This window comes from Ailuropoda melanoleuca, chromosome 16 (genome assembly GCF_002007445.2).
Source record: "Ailuropoda melanoleuca isolate Jingjing chromosome 16, ASM200744v2, whole genome shotgun sequence".
Taxonomy (NCBI): domain Eukaryota; kingdom Metazoa; phylum Chordata; class Mammalia; order Carnivora; family Ursidae; genus Ailuropoda; species Ailuropoda melanoleuca.
Genome location: NC_048233.1, coordinates 147295 through 169493, shown reverse-complemented (window position 1 = coordinate 169493; position 22199 = coordinate 147295). Strand labels below are relative to the sequence as shown.

Sequence of the window (22199 nt, the reverse complement as noted above, 5' to 3'; positions counted from 1 at the left end):
TTAAGATTTTATTTAGTTGAGAGAGAGAGAGAGAGAGCACAAGTGAGATGAGGGTCAGAGGGAGAACCAGACCCCCTGCTGAGCAGGAAGCCCAATGTGGGACTTAATCCTAAGACCCTGAGATCATGACCTGAGCTGAAAGTAGGCAATTAACCAACTGAGCCACCCAGGCATCTTTTAAACAAAATTTGATCAAACTGCTCTGCAATCTACTGTCTCCGTAACAATAGACTAGGAATTTTCCCATGCCAATAAATATTATTCTAATACATGACTTTAAGTAGCTGCACTTTAAGTGGGTATACTTTAAGTTATTTACGTTTAAGATTTTCTTTTTAGTCATTATTTCCAATTTTCCATTATTATATGTAACTTCAAGGATCACCCATATATATAAATGTTTATATATGCTTATGATTATTTCTCAGTATTTCTAGAAATACAATTCCTTGGCCAAAGCTCATGCACATTTTTAAATGTTTCATATATATTGGCAAGTTGTCTTTCAGAGGTTTACACCAGTTACTTTCCCACAAGCAAGCTAAGAAGGGGCTACTTCTCTGAACCCTCACCAATACTGAGCATTTCTCTTCTTTTGTAATCCTTGTCAATTTGACGGATGAAAAACACCTCGTTGTTTTAATTATTATAGTGTATTTTTACCTATCAAAGTGGTAAATATGTATTTTACCTTCCAAGTGCCCTGAAATTAAACAGCAAAATGAGTGTTTCCCTTTTACTCCATTTAACCACCCTTCTCCCAAATCCCTGAAAAACGATAGAAAAATCAGAGTAGCATCTGCTAAATGATCAGTGCCCAGACAAACTCAGTGTCATTTTACCTGAATCAATAAAAAAGGTAGTGGAACAGATAGCTCAAAACAACACATGTATCTAGACATTATAACTTTGAAATGGGTAACAAATCCATGCATAGAAATTTTTTCAGCTTTAAAAGGATATCAGTCACCAATTAGTACTGGTAATATTAAAATCAGTTTGCATTTCTTCAACAATACCCAGTTCTGTGATGGGGACAAATCCAAGATGGGCCAAGCTGGCAGCCCAGACTCCAATATTGAGTGGCTCGCCAATCCACTCAACATGACTCTCAGCTCCTGCTTAGCTTTCTTGTCCCTTGGCTTTATCTTTGTTTTGTGGTTGCATCTACATTAAGTCCTTTTCTCCAGCCATCAACAACCTAAATTCCCATGGAAGAATTTACCCCTCCCCCATTCTCAGTGTGGTTTGGCTGGAATTGATCACAACCCTTCTCTGGACTTGAAGTTGGATGCAGATAGCTCTGGAAGCTGCTGGCAGCCATCTGGGGCCATGAGGTAGACTTTGCCTGTGAGAGGAGCAAAACTGAAGGAGTGGAGTTGAGAAATGGAGAGAGGCAAAGCTGGATCTGGTCACATCTGTGAGCCCTGAATCAAGTCTCCTGGGAAACCATGAGTTAATATGAAACAGTAAATAATTCCCCATTTTTTAACTTAAATCAGATTTTGTCAGCTTTCTGTCAATGGCAAAGCAAAAAATACTAACTGAAACACTGGCCGTGGATGGATTATTTGGTCCAAAAGGAACTCAGTCCAAGCATTCCAAATATCACACCCATTACTACTAGTAGTTCAGTTCATCGTGACTCCTGGAGGTGTTTCCCTTTAAGGTACCTCCAGGGAAATCCCAAGCCATGTGTAGCCTAGAGCCTCCTAGGATGCCTTGGACAGGCTCAGAATCCTCTCTTCTCTATTTATAGGGTAAAAGAGTCAAGAGGAAGAGGATGGTTTGGTACAATTTTGATTCCTGGGCTACATGCATTGTCATATGGACCTATGAAGACATGAGGACATGAAAAGTTTGAAGTTCTTGCTCTCTCCTCTTCTATACCAAAGACTGGTTTGAAACAACCCAGTCTTCTGGAGAAAAGCTAAGGGAATCATGGACTAGGGATGTCCCAGAGATGGAAGACATCGCCGGTTCTGGGGTTTATCCCTACGCTAACATTTCATAGTGAGGTTAAAAAAGAAATCTTTTAACTAATTAAACCTGTCTAATTCTCAATCAGTTTCTTGAAAGTCTCTAGAAACACAGCAAATATTGCTAACAGGATTTTTCTGGACTTATTTCTTCATATGCAGCCACATCTAAGAAAAATTTACCAAAAAATAAAATATATACAGATATATATAGGCTTTTTTTTTTTTTTTTTTTTTTTAACACAGGCCTTCGTCTCTGTGCCCATTATCAGACAGGACTAAATGTTACACATCTACAGAACTAAAACAAATTCACCCTTGTGATTGGTTCCTTTTGTAGTGAGGAGGGAAAGAAGCTTCCTTTACAATTCTACCTTCCTCTACTGATCACGTTGTTCTTAAAAATAAAAGCATCAGTTTCAATGTTCTATGGGGCATAGGTCAAGTTTAGTCCGACTGGGCTATATTTGAATATGACTTATTTTACACGGCTGTGTTTTCAATTTGTGAAAAAGAAAAGAATAGAGAAAAAGGAATTGAGAAAAGAGAGAAGAGGGGAGATACCATACGACACTGCATGTTTAGGAAGTAGAATAATGATAGAAGATGCCCTGAGAAAGCCTCAGGGTGGGACCAATGAACTTGAAGCTGCATATACAAAGTGGTATTTATAGGTTTAAGAGAACACATCCAAATGGATCAGCCTTTTACAGAGAAGGAAAGATGACAAACCTTCCTTTGTCCAGGGCCTACTGAAGGCATATACAGGATCCCAAATCCTCTTTGCTCCCACTTGAGATCATGGAAGTTCTGTATGATTTAAGCCTCTGATTCTTTTTCATTCATTTATCATGGATGCCTGTTATGGGCAAGGTACCTGTTGGTGCTAACAGCATTCTGGGATCAAGTAGACAATAGGATCTGACCCCAAGTTGCTGAGAACAGAGCAGGAAAAGTGAGACATAGAAAAAGGTCTAGGTGGAAAGTGCTATCTTGTGATACTGAGAAGGTTTCCATCTAAGAGATCAGAGAAAGTCTTATGGAGGAGGGGTTATGTGAATGGTCTCTCAAAATAGAGGGATAGAAAATGGCATTCCAAGAGGCAAGGCTCCTTTTCCCCTTTTGCCAGCGCCTACATGCTGAGAAGAAGCAGAGACACTGCCGCCCCCCCCTCCAGCCTTTGCCAGAGCTTTTCAGAAGCACCTCACTGCCCTGGGGTGGGAGTGGGGGGGGGAATAGATTGGAGGGTTAAAAAGAAAGGGAATTTGAAAGGATGAATATTAACATGTTAACATCTAGGTGAAGAGAGGGATGGGTAGGGTATGACCTTCTCGTCTTTTTGCTTATTTGTGGTTTTTCATTTTGGGAAAGAGTAGACTATGTAATGTACTTTTGTAATGAGAAAAAACAAAAACAATTTAAGGACAACAGCATCCCCTCCCCTCACCCCCCCCAAAAAAAAGAGAAAAAGGAAAGAGAAGAGCATCCACATGTTTTTGACTTTACACGATCTTTGAGTCCTCTGGCCATGATCACAGGTCTTTAGTACTGCCAGCGTTTCCTCCCACTTGGAAACCCAGCCTATTTGCATCAACAAGAGCTGCAGCATGCCTCAGAGCGGCCCCTCAGAGAGTGTATCACAGCAAAATCATTGGCTTCACCAAAATAAAAATCTCTAAAATAGTTTATCTATTTTACCTTATCTAGAAGAGAAGTTACTTTCATTTTCTGCAAATCTTGGATTCCTGACATGGAAAGCCCTAAGGAAGTAGTGGGGACAGATGACTTCACCTCCTGCCTGCCTACTGGGAAGGGAAGGGGGTGCAAGCTGAGTTGAGACTAGGTAATGGCAGGTAATCTGAAAGCTCTATTATATAAGCTTAAGCTTTGCTACTGGTATGTCACTAATGGGTGCCACTTAGTGATGCCCTCTGCTCTCAGGGCTGCCCAGAGCCTCCTCCTGCAGGAGTACCTTGTCAGTTCATCCCAGGGTACTGGTCAAATAGCATCTTGTACGTGTATCATAACATAGCACACATACAGAGAACACTGAGGTAGGATTACACCTGGAACTGCTGTCTTACAGAAACTGATGTGAGCACACCAGCAGCAAGCATTCACAGAGCTGTGCCTTTGTGCTGGGTCCTGGGACGCTTGCTGCATCAGTTCTGTGGTGGGTGTCACCGACTTGTCCCTACTCAGCACCCGGGCCCTCTCACAGGGGGATAGCACCTGCATCTTCTGGGGGGTCTACCTTTCCCTGCTGCATGCAGGCCTGTGGGCACGTCAGCCAAGGCATCTTGCTCTCCACCTGTGGCGTAGACAGCACGTGGCCCAGCCAAGGCCAGGCTGACTTCTCTTCCTAGAATTTCAGTGTTAAGCAGAAAGACACAAGAACTGAAAATAAGCTAAGCTGATACATTCCATTATGAATATCCTGAAGAAGGAAACTGGTTATCTCTCTACTCTCTAGATCCCCTTAGCAGCCCTGGTCCTCATTCTTTGCACGATCTGGTAATATACTTTCCCTTCAATTATGTTAACTAATTCATCTTCTTCCAAAAAATTTCTTCCACCTCTCCCCAAAGTTAGCTCTAAAGCCTATCTCTGTGGTTTGCAACAACAAAAGACCCCAAAGGTATGAGCTAACCTTCTTAAGAACCTCATTTTGTGTCATTATTATCCCTATTTTAATATGAGGTAATTGAACTTCAGAGATGTTAAAAAAACTTGCCCAAGGTCACACAGCTAATGAGTGCCACCCACAGTCAGAATCTTAATCCAAGTCTGTGTGACATGGTGGCGTAAGAGTGTAGGTTTTGTCATGAGAGCAAAATGAGCTCAAATCCCCACTTTTCTGCATAAAACTCTGGTTACATTAATGTCTCTGAATTGCAATAATTCCCTCTAAATTAGAAAGATGGGAAAAATAATGCTCATTTCACAGAGTTCTTGAGGGCTGATGGAAATAATGTACATGAAAGCAGTGGCCTGGAGTATGTGTTTAATACATATTAACGTTCTTTCCCTAAAAATGAAAATTATTATCTCTGTAGAGTTAATTCAACAAATTGATTCTTTTCTTAGTCCAAAGATTGTTGCTTCTGACTTGACTCAAGTAGTCTCTCTCTCCCTTCCTCCTTCTCTCTCTTTCACACACACTCACACACTCTCTCTCTCTCTCTCTCTCTCTCTCACACACACACACACACACACACACACACACACACACGAGTTTTGTTTATGGTGGTTTCCCTCATATCTCTATCCTCCACCTGTGTCCTGATGTCCTTTCTGTGGAAGGCCTATCAGAAAATGCAGACACCCTTAGGAAAAAGAGCAGAGGGGGTACATAAACATGCATACAATCTAAATCGTCCACCCAACCTGCCTTGGGAAAAGAAAGAGACAAAAATTTTCTTCCTCTTAAGGATGATGGAAATGAGGCACAAAGACACTAAATGTCTATCTTCAGGTTACACAGCAAACCAAAGGTTAAGGTGGGGATGCAGAAATGATATACTAAGGCCATTTGGTCTGAAAATGCTAGAGCTTGGAAGAGAAAGAGCAGGTTTTCTTTCTTTCTTTCTTTCTTTCTCTTTCTTTCTTTCTTTCTTTCTTTCTTTCTTTCTTTTTTTTTTTTTTTTTTTTTTAAGATTTTATTTATTTATTTGAGAGAGAGAGAGTGAAAGCATGAGCAGGGGGAGGGGGGCAGAGGGAAGAGCAGATTCCCCGTGGAGCAGGGAGCCTGTTGCAGGACTCAATCCCAGGACCCTGGGATCACCACCTGAGCCAAAGGCAGATGCTTGACTGACTGAGCCACCCAGGTGCCCCAAAAGAGCAGATTTTCTAAGTTGTTGGTTTTCTTTTTGCCCCCACTCTCCTTCCTTCTTCAAATAAAAGAGCTCCATCATTTAAACATCTACATTAGGCATATTTCTAAGAAAATTTCTCCAGATCTCTGTCCATGCCACATCTTGTCTTTCTGTTCAGAGCTGTGTCCTACTTAAAATTAACTTATAATTCTTTTTAATTTTTTTAAGTAATCTCTACACCCAACATGGGGCTCAAACTCACAACCCCACATCAAGACTTGCATGCTCTACCAACTGAGCCACCAGACACTCCTTAAAGTGATCTTATAATTATTTTAATGGGGGGAAAAGTCCCAAAGATGTGTTCTCTATGCTGGAAAAATTAAAGTCCTCTTACGATATACAGGTAAGGAGAAAATGTTATTTGTACTAAGATTTCTGATGCTTCTTCAGAGATAAATTCAGGTTTTTCTAGGATTGAGATTGTGAAAAACACAACTAAAAGACCTAATTAGTCATTCAGTTAACGGATATTTACAAACTGCTTGCCATAAGCAAGGAATTTACCAAAATTGACATTAGCTCGTAACAAGAATGAACGAAAATCCATACAGCTTGAACTTATTCAACATTAATTGTGACTCTCATGATTTCTCTGGTATCTAGGGCCAGGAAAACAACATTCTACATTTTAATATGATAATTTCTGGGATTTCTTTTCTTCTCCGCCTTCATTTCTTTCAATCTTGAAGGTTTTGAGAGTTCTTTATTATTGAAATGGCAATATATAACAGCAAGTGAATGTTTAAAAATTAAAAATCATCTATAATACATCACTCTAGCACAGCAACTTGCACGTGAGGATTTCTGTCTTCCAGGTACACACAGATTATTTAAAGTTACAAACATGGTATGCTTGCTATTTTATAATTTTTTCCATATAATTATAAATCTTTTCCATGTTTCTTTCTTCTTATCTCTGGATTTAAGGATTTGTTACGAATGCAAAATAGTCCATTGTGTTGATGTACCACTAATTTTTTCACTATTCCTCCAATGCTTGACATTTCAGCTATTTCTATTTTTTTCTATTATAGGTAACACACTAGAGGATATCTTTCACACATTTGGAATTTTTAAAATCTTTATTAAAATACTGTGTTGAGAAATATTTCAGGATACAGTACTTTTAGAACTTTTCCTATATACTATCATCTTGCATTCTCCCCAAATTTTACCAATTTACATTGCAACCCTCAATAAGCAAGGCAATCTTATTGCCCCCTCAACAGCATTATGTTATTGTTTAAAAAGATTATTTATTTATTTATTTTATTTATTTATTTATTTATTTGAGAGGGGGTGGGGGACATGAGTGGGGAGAAGGAGCAGAGGGAGCCAGAGAAGCAGACGCCCAGCTGAGCAGAAAAATTCCGGGACTCTAGGATCATGACCTGAGCTGAACGCAGACGTTTAACCAACTGAGCCACCCAGGTGCCCCAATGTTTAAAAATCTGTTAATCGTTAGCAAAAAGTAAAACAGTATCACAGTGTTGTAATTTGGCTTTTGATTGCTGTCAAAATAAACACATATCTATGTGTTTGTTTGCTCATTTACTTCCTCAGGTGAGTGAATATCTTTTTACGGACCCTGAATTTATCCATAGAGTTTTTTCTCCCAGTCATCTTTATGGAGATATAACTGACATATTAAAAATTTACCCTTTTTAGTGTATAGTTCTGGCTTTTAACAAATATATGCCCTTATAAGATAGCTCTATTATCCCCAAACTCTCCTTGCTCCCCTTCGTAGTCAACTTGCACCCACACCTCCAGCGCCTAGCAATTGCTAACCCCTTTTTTTTGTCTTTTCCAGAATGTAAACAGAATCACACAATATATAGCTATACGTGGAATTCTAATGTGTTTTTTTTTTAATTCCGAAGAGTTTGTTTTGTAGTATTCAAAATACTTTATTAAAGGTTTTGCTCAATCTCAAAAGAGCAGTACAGCATAGAAGGAACAGAAGTTGTGACTTTCACTCACTTTCTTGTATCGACACACCTGGGATAAAAAGGTCTTTTAGAAATAAGCCTTCAAAAAGCCCAAGTCAATGCTTAACTCTCTCTACTTCTCCCTTTTCAACACCCCATCTCTCCCCTTTTCTGAAATGAATTCTTTGTTTAAAAGACATGAACTTCTATTTTATTATTTTTTTTATTATATTATGTTAGTCACCATACAGTACATCCCCGGATTCCAATGCAAAGTTCGATGCTTCATTAGTTGCGTATAACACCCAGTGCACCATGCAATACGTGCCCTCCTTACTACCCATCACCAGTCTATCCCATTCCCCCACCCCCACCCCTCTGAAGTCTTCAGTTTGTTTCTCATAGTCCATAGTCTCCCATGCTTCACTACCCCTTCTGATTGCCCCCCTTTCTTTATCCCTTTCTTCCCCTACCGATCATCCTAGTTCTTATGTTCCATAGATGAGAGAAATCATATGATAATTGTCTTTCTCTGCTTGACTTATTTCACTTAGCATTATCTCCTCCAGTGCCGTCCATGTTGCAGCAAATGTTGAGAATTCGTTCTTTCTGATAGCTGAGTAATATTCCATTGTATATATGGACCACAGCTTCTTAATCCAGTCATCTGTTGAAGGGCATCTCGGCTCCTTCCACGATTTAGCTATTGTGGACAATGCTGCTATGAACATTGGGGTGCATATGGCCCTTCTCTTCACTACGTCTGTATCTTTGGGGTAAATACCTAGTAGTGCGATGGCTGGATCATAGGGTAGCTCAATTTTTAACTTTTTAAGGGACCGCCACACTGCTTTCCAGAGTGGCTGTAGCAACTTGCATTCCCACCAACAATGAAGGAGGGATCCCCTTTCTCCACAGCCTCTCCAAGAATTGTTGTTTCTTGCCTTGTCAATTTTTGCCATTCTAACTGGCGTAAGGTGGTATCTCCGTGTGGGTTTGATTTGAATTTCCCTGATTGCTAATGATTTTGAACATTTTTTCATGTGTCTGTTAGTAAGGCAAAGAGTTTAAAACTTTCTTGATTGTGACCCACAGTAAGAAATATGTTTTGCATCATGACTCTGTACATAAATATACATAGAGATAAAACTGAAACAAAAGTTTTAAGAAACAAAGCTTCCTCTCACTGCAGAGGACCCACTCTGATATTTTCTATTCTAATATTTAGTTTTCTTCTTAAAATGTAGGTCATGACCCATCAAACTCATTTCATGACCCACTGATGAGCCTGAAAAAGTATAAAATAGGATTTTATTAATGCATCACAATCCTGTTAAGTATTCCCACTCTGAGCTTGGATTACACCTGAAGATGAATGGATATACATGAAATAAGCCAGGTCAATTGGACATTTTCTTCCAGTGGCCTGTGAAGTAAATTGCCTCTTTTCAGAGACTAGATATTGGTGGTCAAGGTAGGAAGGGGCAGTGAGAGATGAGACATGCTTTTGCTCTTCCTAGTGTAACCATCCAGTGGACTGGGAGCCTTCACAGGGTGGGCCTGGCCTGCCCTGTGAGGTGGATCAGCTCTGAGGTGGCCTGTTAGGAGAGGGCCTTTGGGTTTGAGGTAGCAGAAGCCACTGGGAGTCATCCTTCATGTGGAATTGGTCAAAAGCAGCTCCAGTTCAGCTGAGAGAGCTAAGAGCAGGCAAGGTGAAGCATGCCTCTATGGCCTGACTTGCCAAGTGAACGCTGGGGAAAGCTTGGCGGAGGCCCATGGTGAGTAAGTGAGGGCATTGTCTTAGGGGGTCGGGTGGACTCCAGGAGGAGACAAAATTGTGCTGTGTGTGCGGCTGTGTACAGACTAGAAAAACAATGACTAAAGGGCAGGATGGAGGTGGTTACAACTGTCTTGGGTTGCTTGGAGAGAGGTATCAGGGAAGGACTCGTCTAGGTCCGAGCCCGAGAATGCAGGAGTACAAATAATCCCGCGTAGCAGTGTGGGAGAGCTGTGGTCATTCTGTGATCAGGAAATCCTTCCCAGTTACTCCCTCGGTGGCCTTGTGGCACATAAGGTTTTGTGATCCACATCAGCTAGCCTGTATGATTTTTTTTTTTTTTACCAATTTTTGCCCGTCAGATTGGCAAATCTTTAAAAGTTTGATTTTATCAAGTAGTGACAATAGAGGGGAAAAATAGGAAATGTTGGGAGTTCAAACTGGTAAAGTTTTTTTTTTTTTGACTGGGCAATTTGGTAGTGACAATTTTCATTTTATTGTTTCATTTTTATTTTTTTATAATTTTTATTTTGTTATACCAGTCACCATACAGTACATCCCCAGTTTTTGATGCAATGTTCCATGATTCATTATTTGCGTATAACACCCAGTGCACCATGCAATACGTGCCCTCCTTACTACCCATCACCGGTCTATCCCAATCCCCCACCTCCCTCCCCTCTGAAGCCCTCAGTTTGTTTCCTAGAGTCCACAGTCTCTCATGCTTCATTTCCCCTTCTGTTTACCCCCCCCTTAATTCTTCCCTTCCTTCTCCTACCGATTTTCCTGTATGATTTTTAAACAGGATCTGAATTCTCTTGCCTTTTTATTTGGTGAATGACTGAGGCTTGCTGAGGGCTTCAGAAGATAATAGTCCTTTCATACCTATTCCTCAAGGAGGCCATAACCATTCCTCTAACCAAAATTAAAGCAGGAGCAAAGACAGCCTCGAAGGGTGGATTTCTGACTCCAGGCTGGTAGATGATACTTAATAGTGTATTTAAAATGCGAACTTCTCACGCCCAGAGTTTTGAGGCCTTACCTAATCTCCTTGAGGACCTTAGGTACTGCTGTGCAATTTCTGCCTCCCACCCTCTTCACAGCACTTATGAATATTCGTAAGATAACAATACAATGTGAGCACTGGAAGAACCTCCCACAACAAGGTTTGCCCTCCAGTCTGCAATAGTACTTATAGAGACGAGCTTACCCTGGTGCCTGAATTTTCAGGGAACCTAAGATTTTAGGATTTCCCTCAAGCTTAGGAGGAGCTCAAGCCATTTGGAAGGGTTTTCAGCCTGAAAAGGATAACACTTTATAATTCTTAGGTGATCTTGTTGTTGCTTCTCCCTTCTTCAGAGTGACCACTGCATTCTTAACCCTTCCTCTTCTTTGTACGTCCTTTCTCCTTGCAGTGGGTAGAAGATTTACACATGTGACCCTGGTTAGTACCAATAGACATAAAGTCTATACATCTACAGGGAGCCATGGCTTTCACCCTACAGACTTGCAAAGGCACACATCTCTTTTTCCCCTTGCCCTGGAATATAAATCAGAATATCTCATTTAGTGAGAGAACCTATTTTGAGAGAGATGCTTGCTCCCTCCCTCCTCTGAAACATCACCTTCATCCTGCACCTCTTTGAGCAGTTGGATCCCTGCCATCTGTCTTAGCTTGTAGCTTCTAGGCATTCACAATTACATACTGTGCCCTACAGCAGCCGCTTATTTGAGAGGCTTAGTTTAATTATCAAGTTCAACTGGAAAATGTCATTCTAATCGATTGGAATGGTGGATTGCAAACTTAGTTCATTATGATCACCTGGGAGCCTTTCAAAAGCCCACCGCTTAGGCTGTGTCCCAGACCAATTAAGTCAGAATCTCTGGGGACGCGACCCAGCCATCAGGATTTTCTTAAAGTTCCCCGGGTGTTCCAAGGCTCAGCCAGGCCTGAGAACCACTGAATAGTACTGCAGGGACTCAACAGTTCAGCCCTCTGTTTATCTTTTATTTTAACAAGTTTCACCTTTCCCTTGAAAGGAATCTTAGTAACAATGAGAACTCTAAGTAATTGATCACAGTGCTAGCCCAATAAGAAAGCTTTTTTTGGAGCCGACGCGGCGAGGAGTGGAGAGGAATGAGAAGGGTTGTCTGGCAAGGAAAAGACTTAATACACACAAAGTATTATGCCATGGAATCGTAATCATTCGATTCTAAAACAAGATGCAGTGCCCTAGAAACCATCTGGCGCTTCCCTTTGCTTCCAGGAAGGAATGAACTTGACCATCCTTTTGTTAGAAATCTCCAAGACGAGGGTGCCGCCTCCCCGCAGCCTCGCGTACGAGTGCCCGGTTCGCCTCTGGGCTGCGTCCTTAGCTGTAGGCAAGCTCGCGCCCTCTACTGGAAGGAAGTGGATTTCTCTCCTCGCGTAACAATTGTTTGTTCCCGCTGAGGTAATGGACTCATTTCCATCAGCTCACTAGAAAGGACTTCCCGGCATTCCTCCGACATCTGGCATGCCACTGGTTTGCCTCGGGCCGCTATTTCTTTGATTGTAGGATAGGGACGCAAAGCAAATGGGATGAAGGGGCTGGGAAGCTGAGCCCTGCTGCTTCTCTGATACAGGCTTCGGAGTGTTTGTGATGCTTGGTATCCACACCGGTGGAGTGTTGTGTGGTAACGGAGACACAGACTGGAGCGTAGCTCCTACTAGTTAAGGGAGTAGTGCATTCAAAGGGAGAAGAAATAGTAATTCCAAGAAACCCAAAGATGTCAGAAGGGAAAATACTTCCCAATCATAAGCAATTTAAAGATGTAAATTTTTTACGGCAGTAATCAAGACATATAAACTTGTCATTTGGGAGATTTTTTCACCCAAAGGAAGACTTGATGGTACTCACCGATTAGGGCTTCAAAGGGCATCTCCTCCATACGTAATAAATGCGGCTCTCCGGAGTCAGTTGGTCCTCAGTATACAGGGGCTGCTGCTATGGCTGCACGCATCTTAAGTGCTGCACATTCCACCCTCCCGCTGAACCCCCACTGGTGGTTCGCATCGGGAGGCTCCAAGGTACATCTGTTTCTCCCCCTTTTCCCTTCTCCGCGGTTCTCTCCCAGGGTCCAGGGATTCACGGTCGAGGCAACAGGAAGGAATGAGATCCTGGGTGTCTGCCTCTCGCTTCTTGTCCTCACTGCTGCACCTCAGCTGGGGTTGGAGAAGTCAGTGCAGCAGAGCGGGATGCGGGCTCGTCACGGTTGCTATGGTGACCAGGAGCCGGCGACTTGACTGGCTGGGGAAGGCAGTGGAGAAAAGGTAACAGATGAGTGATGACGTGGACTCCTGGGATCTGTTGACCACAAGAAAGCGAAGAGAAGTGGAGTTCCTCAATGGTACTATTCAGAATGTCTGCTTTTAGCCTCAAACCAAAACCAAAACCAAACCCTCCTTCGTATCTCCTAATCACTATCTCAACACACACACTAGCATTTTAAGGATTGGAAATTCCAGCGGTGTTTTTAAGGCCCCTTGCCCTAGGGAATCCTGCTAAATGGATTTCCATGACTCCCTGGGGAAAGGGTGCAGTGGCTAGAGACCTCTTAAGGGCTCAGGACCTACACCCTTCTTACTCTGGGAAGGGCTCCTGCTGCTGGCGGTTAGGTAATCTATTTCAGACTTCCAAACAACGCCCCCTGGATTGTCATGGCCCGTGGAACTTGAAAGAAACCTGCCAAGCACTAAAAGATGGAAGACAGGATAGATTTGAATAAATTCCTATCAGCATTTGCTTATTATAATTATAGCATTATAATCAGAGCAGAAAGAAGCCTTAGAGATTATTTTGTCTTCAAGGATCATTGGCTTCAGTATGGTATCCATCTCAGCTATGTACTCAAAAGCAGATTGACTCCAGCCAGCACTCTCAGAAGAGGGCTGACCCTTGCCTGATGACTTGGAGAAGGGGCTCTTGTTTGTCCCTTGGGGTATCCCTTAATCATGTCATTGTCTGCCTCATTAATTAGTGTTCCCCTCATTTCCATAGCCATTAATATGAGGATCAGGCTACTGAGGGCATCTGGGCTGTAGTGTAGAGGTGGTACCCGCCTGACACCCTGAGTTCCTTACTTGCCACACAACTCTGCGTCCATGTCTGTTCCACTGGCAGATCTGCAGGTGTTCTGCTCTACTTCCAGAATAAGGGAGGGAATACATTTTTACTGAGCTCAGACAATGTTCCTGGGCTTTTCGTGGGTTATTGCCTTTAATCCTCCTGTCAACCTGTGAGATTTTACATCACTTTTATAAATTAAGAACAAAAAAGCACATGGATTAAGTTACTTACTTGTGTAAGGCTATTCATCTAGGTAAGTGGTAAAATTGGAATTGCCACCCAGTTCTGTGTGACATGAGAGTGGAAGGCATGAGGCCATCTGGGTTCGGCCCAAGTGGATATTAGGGAAAACTTTCTGGGATGTCCAGAATCACTGATGATTTCTCCTACTACTCATTTACTGCTTTTATCTATTTCCATTGCTTTTCAAAAGAATTAAGATGTTTATTTTAGAAAAATTGAGGGGTGGCACAGTTGGTTGAGTATCCAACTCTTGGTTTTGGTTCAGGTTGTGATCTCAGGGTCCTGAGATCAAGACCTGCATTGGGCTCCAAGCTTAGCACAGAGTCTGCTTGAGAATTTCTCTCCCTCTCCCTCTGCCCCCCCCACTTGTGCTCTTTCTCTAAAATAAATAAGGAAATCTTTAAAAAAAAACTTGAAAAATATAGAAACATAAAGGAATAAAAACCATCCATAATCCTATCACCCAAAAAACTATGATTAACATTCCTGTTTCCTTCCAGTCTTTTTTTTTAAGATTTTATTTATTTATTTGCGGAAGAGTGAGAAAGAGAGAATGAGATGGGGGAGGGTCAGAGGAAGAAGCAGACTCCTGGGGCGCCTGGGTGGCACAGCGGTTAAGCGTCTGCCTTTGGCTTAGGGCGTGATCCCAGAGTCCTGGGATGGAGCCCCACATCAGGCTCCTCTGCTGTGAGCCTGCTTCTTCCTCTTCCACTCCCCCTGCTTGTGTTCCCTCTCTCGCTGGCTGTCTCTATCTCTGTCAAATAAATAAATAAAATCTTTAAAAAAAAAAAAAGAAGCAGACTCCCTGCTGAGCAGGGAGCTGGATGTGGGAACGGCCCCTGGGACTCCAGGATCATGACCTGAGCGGAAGGCAGACACTTAGCTGACTGAGCCACCCGGCACCCTCCTCCAGTCTTTTTCCTTCTTGTCATTAAACTAAAACTTCTATAGACCAAATGTTTGTATCACCACCAAATTCATATGTTGAAATCTGATCTCCAAATGATGGTATTTGGAAGTGGCGCCTTTGGGAAGTGATTAGGTCATGGAGGCTGTGTCCTCATGAATGGGAGTAATGCCCTTGTAAAAAGAGACTTCAGAGAGCTCTCTGGCCCTTCTGCCATGTAAGGATTTAGGGAGAAGACTGCTCACTATCTATGAATCTTCACCAGACATAGAATCTTGGTGATCTTGGACTTCTCCACCTGTGAGAAACTGTGAGAAATGAATTTCTGTTGTCAATAAGCCACCAGTCTATGTTATTCTGTTGTTGCAGCCTGAATGAACTAAGACAAAGACCATATATGTATAATTATATCCTCTTTTCATTTAAAATAACCTTGTGAAAATTCTATCCTCCATTACAATTCTTTAAAAACATTATCTTAAATGCTACACAATATTTCAGCATATGAATGTTTCATAATTTCTTATTGAATATTTGAGTTATTTCCCATTTTTATTGAGTTCCTATAACTGTAACAAAAATTTTTCTACATAAATCTTGCCCATGTTTGTGAATATTTCATTTGCAATTGAGTCCTAGAAGTGAAATACTGGATTAAAGTTATGAACTTTTTTCTTTTAATTAAGACTTTACTTTTTTTATGGGCAGAAGATATGAACAGACACTTTTCCAATGAAGACATACAAATGGCTAACAGACACATGAAAATGTTCAAGATCATTAGCCATCAGGGAAATTCAAATCAAAACCACACTGAGATACCACCTTACGCCAGTTAGAATGGCAAAAATAGACAAGGCAAGAAACAACAATTGTTGGAGAGGATGTGGAGAAAGGGGATCCCTCCTACATTGTTGGTGGGAATGCAAGTTGGTACAGCCACTCTGGAAAACAGTGTGGAGGTCCCTTAAAAAGTTAAAAATTGAACTACCCTATGACCCAGCCATTGCACTACTGGGTGTTTACCCCAAAGATACAGACGTAGTAAAGAGAAGGGCCATATGCACCCCAATGTTCATAGCTGCATTGTCCACAATAGCCAAATCATGGAAGGAGCCGAGATGCCCTTCAACAGATGACTGGATTAAGAAGCTGTGGTCCATATATACAATGGAATATTACTCAGCTATCAGAAAGAACGAATTCTCAACATTTGCTGCAACATGGACGGCACTGGAGGAGATAATGCTAAGTGAAATAAGTCAAGCAGAGAAAGACAATTATCATATGATTTCTCTCATCTATGGAACATAAGAACTAGGATGATCGGTAGGGGAAGAAAGGGATAAAGAAAGGGGGGCAATCAGAAGGGGGAATGAAACATGAGAGACTATGGACTATGAGAAACAAACTGAGGACTTCAGAGGGGTGGGGGTGGGGGAATGGGATAGACTGGTGATGAGTAGTAAGGAGGGCACGTATTGCATGGTGTACTGGGTGTTAGACGCAACTAATGGAGCATCGAACTTTGCATCGGAATCCGGGGATGTACTGTATGGTGACTAACATAATATAATAAAAAATCATNTAATAAAAAATCATCAAAAAAAAAAGAAATAAGTTCCCAATTTATATATTTTTAAAACATTCATCTAGATTTATAAGGAAAAATATCTTCATTGACTTTTGCCAAAAAATTGTTGGATACTGGAAATCCATGAAATAGAAAATAAAAATAAAAATACATTTTATCTTGCCAAAAAAAAAAAAACTTTACTTTTTTTAAAAAAGATTTTTTTTTAAGTCATCTCTTTAAGTCATCTTAGGGCACCTGGGTGGCTCAGTCGGTTAAGGCATCTGCCTTCAGCTCAGGTGATGATCCTGGGTCCTAAGATTTAGCCCCATGTTGGGCTCTGTGCTCAGCAGGGAGCCTGCTTCTTCCTCTCCCTCTGCCCTTCCCCTATGTTTGTGCTTGCTCTCTCTCTCATGCTGTCTGTCTTGCTCTCTCTCAAATAAATTTTTAAAAATTAATGAAATCATCTCTGTACCCACTGCAGAACTCGAACTCACAACCCCTAGATCAAGAGGTGTATACTCCACCAATGGGCTAACAGTCTTAGCCAGCCAAGTGCTCTATGACTATATCTTTTTAGAGCAGTTTTAGGTTCATAGTAAAATTGAGGGAAAGGTACAGAGATTTCCCATATACTCCCCGTCCCTACACATGCATACCCTGCCCATTATCAACATCCCCCACCAGAGTAAAACATTTGTTATAACTACGTTGATACATCATTATTGCCCACATAATTTATCTTGCAGTTCATTCTTGATATTACACATTTATGGGTTTGGACAAATGTATAATGATACGCATCAGTCATTATGGTATCATATATTTCATTGCTCTAAAAATCTGTGCTCTGCTTATTCCTCCCCCAACCACAGATCTTTTTATTTTTATTACTGTCTCTATACTTTGGCCTTTTCCAGAATGTTGTATAGTTGGAATTATATAGTATATAACCTTTTCAGATAGGCTTCTTTTACTTAGAAATATGCATTTAAGATTCCTTCATGTCTTTTCATGACTCGATAGCTCATTTCTTTTTAGTGCTGAGTAATATTCCATTGTCTGAATATACCACACTTTATTTATCCACTCATCTAAACAAGCATGTACAAGTTTTTCTGTAGTCGTAAGTTTTCAGTTCCTTTGGGTAAATACCAAGGAACGTGATTGCTGGATCATATGCTAAGAGTATGTTTAGTTTTGTAAGAAAATGCAAACTCTCTTTCAAGGTGTGTATATCATTTTGCATTCCCACTAACAATGGATGAGAGTTCCTATTGCTCTGCATCCTTGCTAGCATTTGATGTTGTCACTGTTCTAGATTTGGCCATTCTTATAGGTGTGCAGTAGTTCTCATTGTTTTATTTATTTATTTATTTTAAAAATATTATTTATTTATTTGTCAGAGAAGGAGAGAGAGCAGAAGCAGGCAGAGCAGCAGGCAGAGGGAGAAGCAGGCTCCTTGGTGAGCAAGGAGCCCGATGCCAGACTGATCTAAGGACCCTGGGATCATGACCCGAGCTGAAGACAGATGCTTAACTGACTGAGCCACCCAGGCGTCCCTCATTGTTGTTTTAATTTGCATTTCCCTGTGATGATGCTGTGGAACATCTTTTCATATGTTTATTTTCCATCTGAATACCTCCTTTGGGAGGGGTCTGTTAAGGTCTATGGTCTGTTTTTTAACTGAATTGTTTGTTTTTTTTTACTGTTGTATTTTAAGGGTTCTTTTTTTTTTTTTATAAAGATTTTATTTACTTATTCGGCAGAGATAGAGACAGCCAGTGAGAGAGGGAACACAAGCAGGGGGAGTGGGAGAGGAAGAAGCAGGCTCATAGCGGAGGAGCCTGATGCGGGGCTCGATCCCATACCGCCGGGATCACGCCCTAAGCTAAAGGCAGACGCTTAACCGCTGTGCCACCCAGGCACCCCTAAGGGTTCTTCGTATATTTTGGATAATAATTTTTTTTCAAATGTGTCTTTTGCAAATATTTTCTCCCAGTCCATGACTTGTCTTCTCATTCTCCTGATACTGCCGTTTGCAATTAGAAGTTTTTAATTTTAATGAACTCCAAGTTCAATTCTTTCTTTTTTTTTTTGAAGATTTTGTTTATTTATTTGACAGAGAGAGACAGCCAGCGAGAGAGGGAAGATAAGCAGGGGGAGTAGGAGAGGAAGAAGCAGTCTCCCAGCAGAGCAGGGAGCCCGATGCGGGGCTCGATCCCAGGACCCTGGGATCATGACCTGAGCCGAAGGCAGATGCTCAATGACTGAGCCACCCAGGCACCCCAAGGTCAATTATTTCTTTCATGGATTCTCCCTTTGGTGCTGTATCTAAAAACTCACTACCATACTCAAGATCATCTAGGTTTTCTCCTATATTATCTTCTAGGAGTTTTATAGTTTTGCATCTTAACATTTAGCTCTGTTATCTATTCAGTTGATTTTTGTGAAAGGTGTAAGGTCTGTGTCTAGATTCTTTTTTCTTTTCTTTTTCTTTCTTTTTTTTTTTTTTTTTTTCATGTGGATGTCCAGTTGTTCCAGCACTGTTTTTTGAAAAGACTATCTTTGTTCATTGTATTGTCTTTGCTCCTTTGTTACAGATCAGTTGACTATATTCATGCGGGTCTAGGTCTGGGCTCTCTCAGTTCTTTTGATCTATGTGTCTTTTCTTTCATCAATACCATACTGTCTTGATTATTATAGCTTTATAATAAGTCTTGAGGATCAGGTAGTGTCAGTCTTTTGACTTTGTTCTCCATCAATATTGTGTTGGTTATTCTGGGTCTTTTGCCTCTCCAAATAAACCTTAAAATCTCTGTGTCAATATCTACAAATTAACTTGCTAGGAATTTGATTGAGATTACGTCAAGTCTGTAGATCAGTTGGGAAGAACTGACATCTTGATAGTATTGAGTCTTCCTATCCATCAACATGGACTATCTCTCCATTTATTAGTTCTCCTTTGATTTCATTCATCAGAGTTTCATAGTTTTCCTCATATAGGTCTTGTCCATATTTTGTTAGATTTGGGGATGTAAGGTATAAACATTTTTAAGACTTTCTAATCTCCTCTCTAGTGGGCATTTCTGAATCACTGGCCCTTCTACAAGGCATTCACAATCCCATTCCACTCACACCTTTCTCAGCGTCTAGTGTGCCTGCAGTTGGCCTTTGGCATTCAAGTTGTTTATCTCACAAATCCTTTGGGAAATTGGAGTTAGCTGTTTTCAGTTTTTTGGGTTTTTTTATTCAGAAAAACTCAATAGCTCTTTATTATTTTAAAATGCTCTATAAGTAGCATGGCCCCTGTGCAAGAATGACCCTCAAACTCATGAAACATTCCATATTTTAAAAAAAGCAAAAACCAACTCTATAAACAAGAAACAGTAAAACACTAGGCTTTAGGAAGGAAAAATTTAAGACAGAAGTGGTAAGCTTTCCAAGTTCCTATAGTAAGTCAGCGATGCTGGAACTTGAAACTTACTCACTATTGACTCTGGTGGTGGCCTAAGCCCCATCCTGTTATGGAAAAGCTGCCTTTGATTTCCCTCTGATCCCTGCATTTTAGTTCAGTGTTCAGCACTGACCAGATGATTAGGTGAATCTAATAATGTTGTCATAGAGAGTTGGGCATGGATGATGAAGACTTCTGAAGAAAAGTGACTGGAGTAACAGAACTTTTAAAGGTTGGGAAATAACATGGCTTGATGTTACTGATGACCTGCCAAGGTAAATGCAAGGAAAGCTGGCCTAACGCTGGCTCCCTCCTTTCTTGGCAAAAGATAGCAAAATAGGGAAGACATGTAGGGGAGAGTGGAGGTGGGTACAATACTGACTGGAATATCTCCAAGCCATTCATTCATTCATTCATTCATTCATTCATTCATTCATTCATTCATTCATTCAAGTAAGCTTTATGCCTAACGTGGGGCTTAAACTCATGACCCTGAGTTCAAGAGTTGTATGCTCTACCAACTGAGCCAGCTAGACCCCCTTCTAAGCCTTTTAAGGATTTGTTATTCCCCTATAGAAGAAGTTAGGTGTGGCAGGGTGAAAGGGGGATCTATTTTTGACTATTTAAAAATTTACCTTGTAAATCCAGATTATACTGAAAGATTTTTGCTCTTGGCTATAGGGCTAATGGCTGCTGCAAAATTGATAGGAGTGAGTATGCTGTGGTAACCGATCTTTCATAAATTCTCTTATTGGGCTATGTTAGAGTAAATTTCTGAATATAAAACATAATATTTAGCACTATTTTCACTAAAGGGAATATAAGACTAATATTTCACCAAGTAGTTTTAGATAACATACAGAATTTGGGAACTGAAATTATTGCAATTAAATTGACAAATATCTATACCTGTTGCCGCTTTTCTCTTCCACAGACTAGAGCTATGCAAAAATACAATGTCTATGAATGAAGGTATCTACCATGTTGTTTTCAGAGTTTAAATTCTGTAAAGGAATGCCTGAGCTTCAAAGTCAAACATTTCAAATACATAAAATCCATGTATTTGAACACAGAATTTATGTATTAGTGTTCCCCAGAAAAAAAATTGTGTAATATATGTATATGTATATGTGTATGTGTACTTATAAGAATTGGCTCACAGGGTTATGGAGGTCAAGCAGTCCTATGATCTGCCACCTGTAAGCTGTATAACCATAAAACCCATTTTATAATTCATTTAAGTCCAAAGGCCCGAGAACCCATGCCTGAGGAACTCTTCTGAGGGCAAGAGAGGATAGACACCCCAGCTCAAGAAGAGAAAGAGAACTGCCCTTCTGTCTGGGTCTTCAACAGATTAGATGACACTCATACACATTGGTGAGGGAGATCTTTGCTCAGCTTACTGATTCAAATGATAATCCCTTCTGGAAACACTCTCACAGACACACCCAGAAATAATATTTTACCAGCTATCTGGAAATCCCTGGGCTAGTCAAATTGACAAATTAAATTAACCCTCACAATTTACTTGAGCAAGTTACCCTGGAGTGAAAGTGATCACCCCATCTTTTTTTCACCTTCTCAGTCTTTCACCAGCTGGCCATTTGAATTTGTATAAGACATATTCACATTCCTTGGGACTCAGGAAATCATTCCCTGCTCCTTTATTATTTTACGGGTGAGAAAACTGGGGCCTAAAGAGCTGAAATGACTAGTTCAAGATCACAGGGAATTTTATTAGTGATCCTGAAGTCTGAAGGCAGGCTGATTAAATTTGCAGATGACAGAAAGCTAGGAAAAATAGCCAACAGAAATAGATTGAAATCTATTTCTATATAGATGACAATATAAACATTAAAAATGGTCTGCCTGGAATGATAAGCTAAACCCTGTAAGTAGAGATTTAGCATCAATAAATACAATGGCCACACTTTTAGCTGAAAAATCTATTGCATGGTATAGGCCTGCTTTGGCTAAAGTTCATATGAAACAATATGGCGGAGGGAAGTCAACTACGTAAAAGCCCCAAGTGAAGAGCAGCTGCTAAAACTGTTTGTGTAACCTCTGGGGAGATATTGATAGGCAGAGAGTAATCTGATGTTGTAGGGACTGTGTGGCCTGGGGCACTTGGTGCTCATCAGGTCATATTTGTATCATTATGTGTGGTGCAGGGTACAGTGTTCTAAGAAGGATCTTGTAAACTGGAGTCCATCCACCAGAAGATGGTGAGGGGCCTGACCTCTGTTCCACAGGATGAAAGGCCACAGCAGTTAGGAATGTTTAGCTTGGAGACTTCTGAAGGACATGATTATTGCCTTCAAATATCTCATGAAGGCATTAATCAT

The 22199-nt window shown here is 40.8% G+C and overlaps 1 protein-coding gene across 1 annotated transcript in view; it reads right to left on the bottom strand.

The window, feature by feature from the left end:
• Positions 1-22199, bottom strand: part of MICAL3 (microtubule associated monooxygenase, calponin and LIM domain containing 3) — a 276533-nt gene that overhangs the window by 207064 nt on the left and 47270 nt on the right. Inside the window, exon 2 of the mRNA XM_034646041.1 lies at positions 12466-12855. The gene's annotated coding sequence lies outside the window, so the exon portion shown is untranslated. The remainder of the gene's footprint in view (positions 1-12465; positions 12856-22199) is intronic.